At 43.3% G+C, this 16,134-nt stretch overlaps 1 long non-coding RNA gene across 1 annotated transcript in view; it reads left to right on the forward strand.

The window, feature by feature from the left end:
• The first annotated feature begins 215 nt into the window (after positions 1-215).
• The window catches only part of LOC135106698 (uncharacterized), an 82,119-nt gene continuing 66,200 nt past the window's right edge, over positions 216-16,134 (forward strand). Inside the window, exon 1 of the long non-coding RNA XR_010271435.1 lies at positions 216-321. This is a non-coding gene — a long non-coding RNA (uncharacterized LOC135106698). The remainder of the gene's footprint in view (positions 322-16,134) is intronic.

The raw sequence follows: 16,134 nt of genomic DNA on the forward strand, positions 1-16,134 counted from the left end.
TCCTGTCCGTACTAACTTTACTCCTTACATTCAGATTCCTCTCATGACTTCTTTTCTCTCGTTTTCTTTCTCCCTTCCTTTCCAAATCCTCTCCTACGTTCTTCCTTCTTCCTTTCCCCGCTACCATTCCTTTTAGGGGTAACAGAATAACAAGATGATTTCGAAGACTGCCAAAGAGGTTCTCTCCATAAACTAATTCTTTTCTCTCTTCTTCCTTCCAGCCTGCGTCCTCGTCATCTCGTGGCTTTCTACCGGGGGAACAGAAGGGTCACCGCGTACTAATACTAAAGGCCATCACGTCAAGACACCAGTAATAAACAGGTAAGCAGAGGTAATACTATACCGCTCCTTCAGGATCAAGAGAGAAAAACACACAGTCGCCAGGGGTTTTTAGGGAACCATTGCGCTAACTAATCACTTCACCTATTGCTTCTCTGCACGCTCCAGCACTTGAAAATATCCGGAGTTTTTTTTTTTTCTTTCATTTATTCATTTTTCCTCTCCAGCAACTCTCTCTCTTCTTGCCAGATTTACTTTATTTACGAAGTGTTCCCTTTTTTTTCCCTTGAACTATTTGTAAACTCTCTCTCTCTCTCTCTCTCTCTCTCTCTCTCTCTCTCTCTCTCTCTCTCTCTCTCTCTCTCCCTGCGTGAATGTCGGTGCAAAATGGGTTCCGAGGTAACGAGAGTACGGATTCGGTGGGGAAGAGTGGACGGGAGGGAGGGGGGCAGCTGAACACGACGCAGCATGTTCCTCTCTTGTTCATGGATGGCGCATTATCTAGTGGCTCAGTCAGAGAGAGAGAGAGAGAGAGAGAGAGAGAGAGAGAGAGAGAGAGAGAGAGAGAGAGAGAGAGAGAGAGAGAGAGAGAGAGAGAGAGAGAGAGAGAGCAGTACGTATATAGATTCTTTTTTAGGAGAGCCGAGGTCTTCTTAATCAAGATAATAATATTCCTCGTCTCTAGAACTGGCATTCATTGGCGCCCGGCGAGAGCCTTGCTAGCTACATAGTGCTGGATGGCAACTTACCATCCACCTGCACCTTCCCACGAGGCTACCTTCCTCCTTCCTCCCCTCCATCCCCCACCACACCACCGCCACTACCACTACTCCCCTCTCCTACCTTACTCAACCTCCTCCTCCTCCTCCTCCTTCTCTATTCCTTCCCCTCAATTCACCATCATCCCCTCTCGCTTTTTCAACCCTTATCTTCCTTCCATCAACCCCTCCTCTCGTCTTTTTATATTCCTCAACTTTCCCCCTTCCACCCTCCCTCCCTCTCTCCCGATCTTCCCGTCAACTTTCCATCTTTTCCTTATTGTTTCTCATTTTCACCCCGTTACTTTCCTTATTTCCTCCTGTACCTGTTATTATACTATCTTCTGACGAGTACCCTTTTCGTCTATTGCTGGTACTCACAGTCTCTCGCCTCAGACAGTCCTCGCTTTGCCTTCCCTCTCTCAGCTACCCTCATTCTCCTTCTGTGAACCGCTGAATCATGCACTCGTCAAACAAACTCAATAATAGGTGACTGGCTGCTGATGAATTGTTCAAGCGAAGCAATTGACAGGTGGGAGATGGACATTGGTTCGTGTAGTTTATTTATGTATGTACGTATGGAAGTTCCGTTTGTGTTTGTATGTGTTTGTGTAATTCAAATGATGGTGAAGAATACGTAATTGCGCTAATCTATATTTCATCTACTTTTCCTTTCTCCTTAGCTTCTCTCCTTCCTATTCTTCATACCTGCATTTCCTTCTTCCTACCTTTCCATTTTTCTTCCTTGCTTTTTTTTCTTCCTAACTCCTTCATTCTTCTTTTTTTTTTTTTACTTTTTTCTTTCTCTCCATCCCCTTCTTCCAGCTTCCTTGTCCCTTTTGTTCCTTCTTACCTTTCTCCCTCCCTATCCTTCCTGTTTATCTTTCGTTTCTTCCATCCTTCTTTCTTTCTTTTCTTTCGTTTCTAGACCCTTCCTAACTTTCCTTCCTTCCTTCCTACCTATCTATCTACCTAGCTACCTACTTCCTTCCCTTCTCCTTTTATTCTTACCCAGCACTTCCTACATCATGATTACACATCATCGAAATAACAAACTGAGATCACTCGAGTTAAAACTGTGCCAAAATAAGTGTCCTGCTTCTGATGCGGTTGCTGTTAAAACTACTGTCGAGGAAGGTCGTGCTGTGATATTCTGCAGGGTAATTATAGCTCAGAAAAGCGGTGGGGAACAAAAAATGTAGCCCAAGTAGGGGGAAGACGACGAGGAAGAGGCAGAGAATAGGTAAGGAAATAGGTGCAACGTTAGTAATGAACGATAAGGAAAAAAAAGTGAATGTGGTGGGTGAAAGATAGAGAGAAAAGGAGGAGGAGGAAGAGAAGGGAAAGGAAGGAAAGTCGGAAAGGTGCAATGTGAGAAATAAACAGTTTAAAAGGGAGAATCTGGCGAACGAAAAGGTAAAGGGAAAAAAGATGGAGGAGGAAGAGGAGGAGGAAAGGGAGAAGGAAAGGGAGAAGGAGAGACGGAAAAGTGCAAAGTAAGTTATGAACGATAAAAAGGAGGTGAAGGTTTTGGATTAAAGGTGGTAGGAAAAGTGCAAATGAAAGGTTGGACTGCCGGGTGAAGTTCATGAAGAAAAGGAGGAGAAAAAAAAAGTAGGAAGAGGAGAAGCGGGATTATAATTAATAAGATGTGTTTTACGGTAATAAAACAATGATAAGGCTTCATTTATACGCACAGGGAAAGGAAAGATATAAAAAAGCACCAGTATGCCACGAATTCTGCACATCAAGACACACACACACACACACACACACACACACACACACACTGTCTCGTCTGTCACCATGGATACCGCTCATCATAATAACCATGCTCCCCCTCTCTTCCCCCTTCACCTCCACTATCACCACCACCATCACCGCCGCCGCCACCACCACCACCCAGTTTCTTCCTCAGTGTTGACCGCATTTCATCCTCCATCTCTTCCTCACACTACACCGAAGCTAAAGAAACTCAGACGGGTATGAAAAAAAAAGGGGCGTGTCCGAGGAGACAATGATGTTATGTAGCGTACACACCTGCAATACAAGCGGCAGTGCTACATCTTAGTAAAATAATGTAAAAGGAAAGAAAGAAAAAGACGCAACGTTGCCTTATCTCTCAAACTTTTATCGCCGCGTGTAGGAAATTCTCGTCGTCAGCGCAAACGTGGTGGTAAACTTCAAGAAATGGGGGAATGTTACAGATGTACCACGAATGCAGCTGCTTATTGCACAATCCGGATGACGCAAGCTTATTGTTAAACTATCTATTAAGTCTGAAGCACCATTCACAAGTACAGTGATTTCCATTGGAGTCTGTTTTTAAATTTGTCGAGATACGATACAGAAACATTTAGGGATACTGTCCATTATCTCAGTAACCACTGTCCCCACACTCCCATAATGTCCTCCAGCCTTCACGTACTAGCACATCATTCGAACAAACATGAACAAGTGAAAAGGAAAAAAAAAAAAGATGGCCAAGTATGCGTACAAGTTGAAGATGGTTCATGAAACTCGGAGCAACATGCAGATATGAAGATAAAAAAGAGAACACTTGCCGTAGACAGAAAACATCTATACGAGTATGTATGCTTTGGAAACTGATCAGCGAGAAAATTGTACAACAGTAATCATAGAATACTCCTTTACGAGTATATATGTTTTGGAATTTGATCAACATGGCAGTACAAAACGAAGACACAGTGATCTAATAAGGAGGAAATTGTATAATAGTAGTCATAAGAGAAATAAAGACTCAATGTAGAAATGAAGAACAATTGACAAACGAACAGGGCAAACCCGGAGGTAGGGAAAGGAAATCCAGTGACCTGCTTTCATATATCCGGGAGATTTTCATCTAGACAAACGTACGCTGCTTTTATTTTTTTTTTGCACTGCTTTCAAACTTGTTATATGCTAAGAGCTGAAAAAAAAGAACAGTAATTCTCGTTCACAAGAAAGGAAACATCAAAGATCTGAGTATGGGTATGTAACTGCCGGCAGCAAGATTATTGTCAGTTGCACACAGGCTTTTCGTAAAAACGCTTTCAGACAGGATTAGAATAATACTTGATTAAAATGAAACCTAAAGGACAAACATAATTCCTATTAAGCATATCAAGTAATTTACCACAACCATGTCATTAATAAAGTAGTGGAAAATATGCAGAATACAACAGGTCACGATACATGGCTTTCAGGGCTTTCAGTCTTTCATAAAGCCTTCGACTGTAAAAACATCTACATTTATGAAATCACGCGGGAAACGGAGGATACAGGAAACGTATAGGAATATGTTGCAAGCTCAGCGAAAAATACCTATGAAGGATAAGACGAAAGCATTTCACGTAGGAATTAGAGGAGACTACCAGAACTTAGAACAAGAAGAAACGGGAATCAAGATAAATGGAGAATGCCTACAATAAATGTATTCTTTACATCTTAAGTGGCAAAAATATGTATTGAAATAACACAGATTAGTAATTTACTCGTATTGAAGTACATACAATATGTATTTTTCTTATCCTGTTTCTCGTAAAGGGGACCGCCGTGGTACAGTGGGACAGCGCGCGCTTTGGGAGTCGAAAGGACATCCACTCTGCGTAACGGTTCCTAAATGCCAAATCCCAAGATGCGACCGCATATGAAAATGAGGAACGTCAACAAAGGAAGAAAGAAGACTTTCTCGCAAAGCAGTTGAGGATTCTACTGAACATTGTCTTCATCACACATTACACCATGAGATCGAAGTAAAGCATGAAGCAGTAGAAAGAATACGTTCACGAATGTAGCTAACAAAAAGAAAATTAGCAGAAAACCAGGTCATGAAAAGAAGGTAAAGCAGAGATGCAAAGGGATGGAACGCTTTCAACAAACAGAACTATCACATAAAGTAATCTCGTGTTATTACTGAAGTGAAAGCCTTGCAAACAGTGAATTGTACCTATGCTTACACATTCATCGGAAACCTGGATTCCTGGAAAACTACCTGAATGAAAGAAGAGACTGATGCTGCTGCTGTTGATGATGATGATAAAAGTGATGATGACGATGATGATGATGATGATGATGATGATGATGAAATAAATGGTTCGCAGCTCACTGTTGCGTTTAGGTTAAGGTTACTGCAGCAGAGAGAGAGAGAGAGAGAGAGAGAGAGAGAGAGAGAGAGAGAGAGAGAGAGAGAGAGAGAGAGAGAGAGAGAGACTTACGCTGTCGTCCTCACTACATCAGACACTAAGGTCGGCGTTTCGTCTCGCCCACACCTCTGCCTTGGACTTACTGAAGGTGGGAAAAGTTGGGAAGAAGAGGAAGGAAGAGGCGTTTACTTTTTGTGTTCGAGAGAAGGAGCAGGATGAAAGAAGGAACTCAGAATGGATGAAGAGGAAGAGGACAGGACGAGGAGGAGTAAAAGGAAGCAAAGCAGTTTTTCAGGACATGATCACAAGGAGTTACGAAGCGGCAATGTTAAGAGTGAATGAGTGAATTAATTAAGGGAGGAAGGAAGGAAATGATAGTGGGCTGAAGGGGAGAGAGGAGAAGAGAGAGAGAGAGGGAGAGGGAGAGAAAGGAAGAGCGGGAAATGGAGAAGTGTTGGCCTTCCAGATTCTAGACGTTATCTTGCCAAGCGGGAGAGTGAGTGAATTAATGTGGTTAACGTTTCTCTCTCTCTCTCTCTCTCTCTCTCTCTCTCTCTCTCTCTCTCTCTCTCTCTCTCTCTCTCTCTCTCTCTCTCTCCTCTCACCGAGCAGCCAATTAAGACTTAGTCGAAGCTCAGGACCCACTGGCGAGTCTTTTGCTCCCTACCTTTTGCCGCCTTTCAAAAGTTAGTTGTAGACTTCAGCCACTCCTTGCAGGGACGCCCTTCTTTAGGACAGCGCCTTGGTGGGAGGTGGAGCAAAGGGCGGGAGGTTGTGAAGGTGGTGGTGGTGGGGGGTTAATGGGTGGCATTGAGGGAAGTAGTGATTAGGTAAACCTGCAGGAAAGAGCGGTCAAGTGGAGAATGAGGATTAGGAAGTGAGGATTAGTAATGTGGTAAAGACTGATGTGGTGGAGAGAGAGAGAGAGAGAGAGAGAGAGAGAGAGAGAGAGAGAGAGAGAGAGAGAGAGAGAGAGAGAGAGAGAGAGAGAGAGAGATCTGTGTGTGTGTGTGTGTGTGTAGGGACATAAAACACAGGTGAACAAAACAGATTTGCAAAACCCCGAGACATTTGAAATACTGAAAAAAAAGACTCAGAGAAACATTTTTAGAGATAAGCACACACGCGCACACACACACACACACACACACACACACACTTGTCATCTGCCATGAGAAGAGTGCCGCGGTATGAGTTTAGACGATACACTATCAGTAAGGTTGTTTCTTTTCCGTTATCTCCAGGATAGTGACGTGACACAGGCTTTGATACTGATGTAAAACTTATGCACGATTTGCTCTGCGGAATTACTGATCACGAAAATATGTTGATGTCAATTATTTGAGGAGTGAAGGAGATCAACCACTACTACAAATATGGGGAAAAAGACTGCTAATTTGGCGCTTTCTGAATAAAAGCTGAATCGTAATATGTCAATTTAGTCCCGGAGATGTCCCGATACTCTCTCTAGAAACTGTTCAAGTCGTAGATTTTATATAATGCTAATTATTCCATGGATGTAGAACGCCTTGTCTTTCAAATTGTAGTGCGCGTACTTTATTAATAAGTATTCTACATCATGAATGGGAAAACCAGGCTAATCATCTCTGTGGCCTTTGAAAACAGTCATGATTCGAGATCAGGACATTCAAGATTACGACATACTTTCTTACGGACATATGGAAGGATATAACCTCCCTTGTAATAACTCCCTTAGACAATTAAACTTAGGTAACCAATGATCTTTAGGTGTGGTCGGGGTTAAGGCGCTCGGGGCAGTCAGCTAGTCAGGGAAGGAGGAAGGGGGGGAGAGGGTCCAGGCTTGCGGTGGCCGCCCTCCTCGCGCCTCGCTGCTCCTCCTCTGCATTAAACATGAAGGAGGAGCGTTCGGGTCCGACACGCCATTGAGCAACCCGTCACACCCCTGCGGAATGGCGGCGCCGTATGAAAACGCTTAACTCTTTCCGTAATGGGCCGTCTGTATTCATATTCCCCGCCTGAGTGAGCAGTTTAGGAAGGAGCAGGCTAGGTCATCCCTCCTCCTCCTCCTCCTCCTCCTCCTCCTTCTCCCACTTTACATGATTACCTCCGCCATCTTCACCCTCACCACCAAGGACTCGTCTTCCTCAGTCCTAGTAGAGAAAGAAATGGTGTTTTTTTTTCTCACCGCTTTTTTTTTTTTTTTTTACTATTACATCCTTCACTAGTTATCAGCTTACTGTTGTGAACAGCATCCTACACCACCATCACCACTACCACCACCACCACCACCACCACTACCAGCATTACCTTGCAGTCCACACTCACAGTTGTTTCAAGAGCGAGTCCCTACAACGATTAACCAGTGTATGGAGTGGGGGCGTGGGCAGGGAGAAAGGGAGGAAGGCAGGAGGGAAGGAAGGGAGGAAGCAGGTGTTTTGGGGAGTGAGAGGGAAGGCAGTGAGTGAGGGAGGGAAGAGGGGAGGCTAAGAGATGAATAGTGCAGGACGAGACAGGAATGTAGACGGACGGTCGTAAAAAGAAAGGAGGAAAAAAAAGAGGTTTTAGGACTAACTAATGCGACTGTATACCATAGTTGTTTAAGAGCCTCCCTGGATGTCCCGCGGGAGCTGTGTAGGCCCATTAGGTCGAGTAGACTGCTTAGAGCGTCCTCCCTCCCACCCCTGTCCTGCGTCATCACTGTGGTCGTCATCAGCGTTGTCGTCGTCATAATTTTTGCTGTCGTTTTAATTGTCGTCCGCTTCACTGTCATGTTTATTTTTTGTATATTTTTGTGTGTGTGTGTGTGTGTGTGTGTGTGTGTGTGTGTGTGTGTGTGTGTGTGTGTGTGTGTGTGTGTGTTTGTGTGTGTATGTGTCATCAGTGTCATTATCATTTTCATTGTTGTAATCAAAGGCTGTAATTGTCAGTAATGCCATCATCCTCGTCATGGAATCATCATCATCATCATCATCATCATCATCATCATCATCATCATCATCATCATCATCATCACTATCCTCCTCTTCCTCTTCTTGTCCCTCCGCCTCCTCCTCCTCCTCCTCCTCCTCATCACCATCATCATCATCATCATCATCATCATCATCATCATCATCATCATCACCACCACCACCTGCACCAGCACCAGCACCTCCACCACCACCACCACCACCACCACCGCCACCACCATGTTCGGCCTTGACCTCTCTCTTTCCGCCATGAACACACAAAAAAGAAAGGAATAGAAAAAAAAAAAACGGACAAGAACAACCAAACGATCGAAACCAATTAGCATAAACTTTCCACTTAATTAGTCATAAAAAGAAACAGTAACATTTTTTTTTACAGATGAGGAGCAAATTATTTCAGTATTAAAACAAAAAATAAATAAAATGAAGTAGGGATCGGAACCATCGAATTAACGTATAAGATTTCACTACAAACAAACCTTTTTCTTTTCTTCGCTACTCCACTCATCCACACACTCATTCTCTGGTACCCTTCCTTCAAGCAACACTTCCTTCTCCGCATCATCGCCTTTAGCAACACTCCACCTGAATACCTACCTGCCACATATAAACTCCCAAGAACACCTGGGATCATGACAACCCGGAATCTTCAAAGTGTTTCGATTACGGCCGAAAATTTAATTAACGCACTCATCATCAGGAGGCATCGGGTTTCGTGATCAAAGGCTGTGCTGCGTGTTTGTTTATCTATCTATCTATCTGTCTATCTCTTTCCTGTGTGGGTTGTGTGGAATAAAAAAGAATCAGGGGAGAGAGAGAGAGAGAGAGAGAGAGAGAGAGAGAGAGAGAGAGAGAGAGAGAGAGAGAGAGAGAGAGAGAGAGAGAGAGAGAGAGAGGGAAACTCACACAGGTACGAGGCATGACACTGGGATACACCTTTTCAACACGTGCACTTTACCACGTGCTGAGTTTGGTTTCACTGTACACAAGAGCATTTCATTTCTATACTGTTTACGTCATCTGAGGTGAGCTGGAATGTGCAGCTTGTGACGAGGGAGAGGAATGGAGGAATGGGATGTGTTACGTTGCGATTATATTCATTATTTGTATTTATTAATAGACTGTAGGGATGATGTATTGTTTTTACTTTGTTTAATTCGTGTTTATTGATTTTGTGGAGGATTGTTATGATTTATGTGAGTTGAATTGATGCTTTGTGTTCATGGTGTTAAAGGTGGCGTGCTTGACTGCTGGGAGCCTATTGATTATTATAAAAAAGGTTAGTTTTGTGATTTGATTCTGTTTAATCTTTGCGGAAGTGTTCATTCTGCAACTAACTTTATAATCAGTGTTGACAGGATAAGCTGGAATGGTTGGACAAAGCTGGAGCTAAGGAAGAATTTAGGAAGAATATTAAATAATAGACGAAAAAAAAAATGAAGTTCCTGTTACTCGATTTCTGACCATGACTGCACCAACAACTCCCTTCGCTCCTTTTTGATGTCTATTATTTTTATGTTAAACGATGAAGTTCCAATGTGGTACTAAATACCGTTATTTTTGTAAACCTTTTTAAGTTTAGCAATTCATGACAAAACAAAAATTAGAATTAAAATACGCACCGACACACCTTTTTAACGATGAAGTCCCGGTGGGGCAGTTAATAAGGATATTTTTGTACCAGGTGCACGTTTTTTTGCCTGCTGATATTAACCTACTTAATAAATGGGCGAGTAAGTGCGTTCATCACTTACATTCAAAAACAATAAATATATGATAACTGCTATGGTTTTGGTGTTGGTGCTGGCAGAGTGCTTGCTGCGGCGGGAGGTGTTTGGATGTGTTTGGGTGAGCGATGTTGTTTTGGTGTTTTGATGCTTCGCTTGCATTCGTTGATTTGTTGCAGTTTTGAATTGAGTATATCAGTTTACAGATGCGTTTCGACCCTCACCGTTTTAGTTCGCTCACAAAATAACATGTGTGTCTGCGTGTCTTTCTATGGCGGTTTCTCTACTTGTCTGTCTGTCATGAGAGGGGAAGGAGTGCCTGGGACAGAGTGAACGAGAGCCATGTCGTTTATTGGGGATGATGCACCTCGAAGTGTTCATATTTTAGACAATGGCACCTCACTTGACCTCTCTTTTTGTTGCCCTTGGCTAGTCCCCCTCTTACATAAAAAAAGAAAAAAAAATTCTTGAACACATTTTCTTACCTGGATTCTTTTTAAAATCCAGAGATGATTAGTTAGGTTACTATGAATGTTCTTCCCTTTGGTGGTATATAATCCTCGTTGAACTATAATGAGGATCACGAAAACATCTTTGAACTCTCAAGTAAATTCCAATTCAACCTGTTGAAAGTAGTCTAGATATTACACTAAAACTTTTAAGCACATGGAGGATTTAGAACCAGTGAAGGAAGGATCTCCTGAATGTTAAGCTTAGGAGTTGTTGTGAAAAAAGTATGTACGTGGTGAATGTGGACAGGATAAGAATTTTTTTTTTATGTAATAGAAACCCTGGCCAAGGGGAAAAAATAAATTAAAAGAGATAAAATAGAATAAATAAATGAATAAATAGATAATAAAAATGAAACAAAAAAAATAAAGAAAATAAACAAGACCCCCTGAAGGTGCCAGTCCCTATATAGATAAAAGATTAATCAAACGTAACACTAAGTAACACCAAAAAGATACAATGAAAAGTGTGAATGTAAGAAAAAGATAGTCTGTTTATATATATATGACCGAAATAACGGGAACACGGGAAGAACATAACAACAAGAAATCTGTTGTCCCTTAGCATGTCTATTTGGAGCAAGCCACACTATATAGTTTAAAGTAAGAGATATTTTTAACCCATTTACTGCTATGATCATCCTTCATTAACCTTCCTAGCACTGTAAAAATGGTTTGTGTAGGGGTGCAGGAGAGAAAGGAAGAGAAAACGGATGGTTATTCTTATCTTTTTACGTTTCAGGAATATTTATGAAAGCTTAGCACAAAAAACAGTTTCTGACAAAACTACGGGTATTGAAGGGAAAAAATTTGTTGAGCAGTGAAAGGGTTAAGTTAAGTACATTTATTGTCACCGTCAATCTCAAATAAACATTACGAAATATGAGTAACGGCACGGTCTGTCTAGGCAAGCCTCCCTGAGAGACGAACATTAGAAACTTAACTCGGAGAACTTAGGAAAATATCTATTAGTTCTTCGTTATATTTTTCATTAATGATATTTTGGCCCCGCTCAAAAGTCTCTTGTATAAACCTTGGTCTTTATTGACTGCCTTTATTTATGAATGTCACTGTGCTCTTCTCTCTCTCTCTCTCTCTCTCTCCCTCTCTCTCTCTCTCTCTCCTCTCTCTCTCTCTCTCTCTCTCTCTCTCTCTCTCTCTTTAAACAACATTTCTTCTAACCCGAAACGCGCCACAGCTCACGAATTAAATAAATATGGTGCATGCATTGTTTATATATACTTGATGCACGTTGAGTGGCGAGCGGTTGGTGGCCAGGGTCTCCGGCAGTGTTGGGATCTTGGCTAGAGATAGTTTTTGAGGACTTTTCAGGAATAAATATGATATTGGATTTTGCTGGTGTGATAAAAAAAAAAAGAAGTAAAGGGAAAGAAAAACAGAGGTAACATATTTTTTTGTTATTGAACATTCCCGTATTTTTAAGTATAAACTCATCGAATACGAACAGAAATAACATCTGGTTTGTGTGTATATTTGAGAGCATGTGTGGATCCTGCTTTCCCTTGACCTCTTTGTGTCCCCTTTCTTTGCATATTCTCCACAAAAAACCGAATAAACTCATCAAAAGAATCGTCACGCATCCTACAGCATTGTAAGAGCGAAATTTCCTTCCATCACCTTAACCATTTACTTTTCTTCCCCCAGTCTAACCTTCCCAGTTTTCTTTTCGTGGCGTTTCGCATTACTTTTGTGTGTTCGTCTCTCTTCCTTTTCTCCTTTCCACCTCTTCAAGTTCTTACCTGGATTGTGCGGATTGTGCATTTATTGTCTTCCGTTCTTCCTCTTCCTCCTCCTCCTTTGTTCTCGTCGTTGTTTTCCTTCTTTCTTTGCTTCATTCTTTCTTTTCTTTCTTTTTTCTTCTTCTAATCCTCGATAACTATGGTAATATGCATGATAATGTAAAAGTATAAACGTTAACTCTCTCTCTCTCTCTCTCTCTCTCTCTCTCTCTCTCTCTCTCTCTCTCTCTTTCTCCGTCTGTCTTTCCCCTCCTCCTTTTTTTCTCTCCTCAAGGCAGGAAATCATTACGTATTTACTCTTACCTTAGAAATGTTAGAGGAGGAGGAGGAGGAGGAGGAGGAGGAGGAGGAGGAGGAGGAGGAGGAGGATGAGGTTAATGGATACAAGACAAGCAGGATGATGGAAAGAGGGGCATAACTCATTCTAACCTGCCCTGCATGTGTGTGTGTGTGTGTGTGTGTGTGTGTGTGTGTGTGTGTGTGTGTGTGTGTGTGTGTGTGTGTGTGTGTATGTGTGTGTGTGTGTGTGTGTGTATTTGCATTCCTGTAATTAGCTCTGATGAATGTACTGAGTGGATGGGGTCGATTCACCACTGTAATGAGTCCTCGCCGCTGTGCTTGTGTCACGGGACGGCCCTCTCTCTCTCTCTCTCTCTCTCTCTCTCTCTCTCTCTCTCTCTCTCTCTCTCTGTTCACTTTCCCACTACCCTCCTCTTCCCTCCACCACTCCACCTCCACCTCCGCCACCTCGTATTGATTCCGTTTTTTGTCACCAGAGAGCGCGCGCGAGCTCAAACAACGTACAGGCAGGCACACTTACATGCGTACGTATCTACACACACACACACACACACACACACGATAAACGTCTCATGATGATCCTCAGATTGAAATAATTATCTCTATTTTTCAGATTTTTTTTTCTCACTTATGAATTAGTGTGTGTGTGTGTGTGTGTGTGTGTGTGTGTGTGTGTGTGTGTGTGTGTGTGTGTGTGTGTGTGTGTGAGAGAGAGAGAGAGAGAGAGAGAGAGAGAGAGAGAGAGAGAGAGAGAGAGAGAGAGAGAGAGAGAGAGAGAGAGAGAGAGAGAGAGAGAGAGAGAGAGAGAGAGATCTATACACATTTACACTGCAATAACACAATGCAAACTTAAATATAGACCCAAACAACGTGCATGGGAGAGATGGGGCGTTCACTCTCTTACTTTAAACTTTCATCCTGCATCATTCACCACACACACACACACACACACACACACACACACACACACACACACACACACACACACACACACACACACATGTAAACCAAACAAACAAGCAAACAGGACCAACAACAAGCGCCACCAGGCAGCCAGTAATGAAATCACCGGAACTCTATCAACCCTTTTTTTTTTAACAAGTGACCGTAAAAAGAGGTGTAAACTGATTTATATTAATCAGTGGAAAGTGAACGAAAGATTTATTTGAGGGCAGCAACAGAGAGAGAGAGAGAGAGAGAGAGAGAGAGAGAAGAGAGAGAGAGAGAGAGAGAGAGAGAGAGAGAGAGAGAGAGAGAGAGAGAGAGTGAGAGTGAGTGAGTGAGTGAGTTTGGTACATACTTTGCCTCATTCATACATGTTATTGTTAGTAGGAATGGTGGTGGTGGTGGTGGTGGTGGGTGTTACTGATGTTCATGATGGCGGTTATGTGTTATTGGTGTTAATGTTTTTTCGGTGTTAGTAGCAGCAGTAGTGGTGGTGGTGGTGGTGGTGATAGGAGTTGATGATGTTGTATAGCATTTGTGTTATTACAGGTGCTTTTGCTCTGCTAGTGATGATGGTGGTGATAGTGATGGTGATGATGGTGATAGCAGTGGTGGTGGTAGGCCGTTTCAGAGAGAGAGAGAGAGAGAGAGAGAGAGAGAGAGAGAGAGAGAGAGAGAGAGAGAGAGAGAGAGAGAGAGAGAGAGAGAGAGAGAGAGAGAGAGAACGATTGTGAATTTAGTGAATGTGTTTTTATGAAGAGGCTGCCTGGTGATTAGGGTGCTTGTGTGGCAGTGATTGTTGCGTGGGGGAAGGCTGCGTGTGTGTGTGTGTGTGTGTGTGTGTGTGTGTGTGTGTGAAGGAAGTTTTTTATTCTATTTTTCCTTTTTTTGCGAGTATCTATGTATAGTTTAATTGACATTGCAGGTTGATAAAAGTACGCATCAGTGACCTTGGTTCTCTCTCTCTCTCTCTCTCTCTCTCTCTCTCTCTCTCTCTCTCTCTCTCTCTCTCTCTCTCTCTCTCTCTCTCTCTCTCTCTCTCTCTCTCTCTCTCTCTCTCATCTCTCTCTCTTTTCAAAGTCCTGGCCGAGCTATACACACGTTCATGCTTCAGTCTCTCAACCTTCATTGTGTTCCCCCTTTTTTTTGTGCATGCTGGGCTTTGAGAATCCACCTCCTCCCTGTCATCCTTTTGCTCTCGGCCTTCAGTCCCAAGAGGCAGTGTCGTCGTGCTCACATTCTCCCCGGAGACAAATGCCCCCGAGTATTACCCCCATAAATACCGGTTCCTGGTCGGCCGGCGCCCGTCACCCCCGCCCCGCCCCGGAGGCCCATCAAATCCAATATTGAGGTTGTCCCCCGCTGGCCAGTCACATGTATCACCAGCCAATATGCAGATTTCTCCCGATCTGTTGAAGAATACATGCAGCGTATTGGGCCGTCTTCCCTCGACAGGTCTTGTACATGTGAACCGCTCGCGTTTTTCATCCATTGTCCAGGAACCAATAACCGAGGGGAGTCACAGAGGGAAAGTTATGTTCCCTCAGGTCTCGTGTCCAAACTGTCCTTCTTTTCCCGTCGCCCCTCTCATCCGGCGGAGTGATGGCTCTGATTGGTGCCGAGGTGGTGGTGCTCTCTCCTGCCGGAGCCACAGCCCAACAACAGATGATCTCCCGTATAGCCGCCGCCCCAGCCCATCCCGCCCCATCCTGCCCATCCCCGGCCCATCCCAGCTCAGCCATGTGTTGGCCTGCACCTGTCAATAACCTCCCCCGCCATGATTGCTTGTCCATCTGGCTGTCTGCTTCTGGCTGTCGCTGTTCTCACTCGCTCATCAGTAAAAGAGCTGCGTAAATCCTGATGCAGGGATATACTCCATACTGTGCTGGGGTGTACATCAGGATAATCTGCCTCGCCCAGGATAATTGGACAAGACGCGGAAGGACAATTCAATCTGCCTGGGCCCACGAGGTGCAGGTGGCGGCGCTGCTTTACGAGGGGACGCCAGCCTCGCACTGTCTCCTCCGCCATAGCATCACAAGGAGCGTCCTGCAAGATTTTCGCGTCTACAAGATGAGGAGGGAAGCTTAACACACGTGACGCATTGAGTTCTAATGGCTTGCTTTGTACGATTCACCTCTTAAAGAAAGAAGTATCGATAAGAGAGGAGGGGATTTAGGTAAGAAAACGAGGTAAGGAATACGCGATGAAGGAAGGGAAGAATGCAGTAGAAGAGAACGAGATAAGATGGAAAACAAGAGGGAAGAATAAGGAAAACAGAAAGTTTGAGAAGAAAAAGAGGAAGGTTTATTTTTTTATTAGTGAACCAATGGATCAATCTTCAGTTGTTTTTATATTTCATGGGTGTTGACAGCGGTGGCTTTAGCGGCGCAGTCCCACTTTATTATTGATTTTTGTTTGGAAGAGCGTGGGTCTCTTACTATGCCTTTCTGGACAAAAGATCGTGGTTAAAGGTGGAGATGAATCAAGTATCATGCAGGGCTTGTAGGGCAGAGAAGACCACCTCTACAAACAGTACTGAGGCAAGGCGTGATGTCTAGTCTTTGCTTCCTCACTTTAAGGGTGATCTCGGCATGCTCTATGTATACTGAACATCTTGCGTAATCCTCCAGCTTGTCACCGCTGCTAATCTCAAAGTAATCCTTGTGTTTGTTGATATTTCGTGTGCATATTATTACCGTAACCGTCATCTTCAGTGGTTGTTTTTCCCTTTTCCCCTTTTTTTTTTCCTTTTTTTCTTTT

The sequence above is a fragment of the Scylla paramamosain genome, chromosome 14, assembly GCF_035594125.1.
Source record: "Scylla paramamosain isolate STU-SP2022 chromosome 14, ASM3559412v1, whole genome shotgun sequence".
NCBI classification, from domain to species: Eukaryota; Metazoa; Arthropoda; class Malacostraca; order Decapoda; family Portunidae; genus Scylla; species Scylla paramamosain.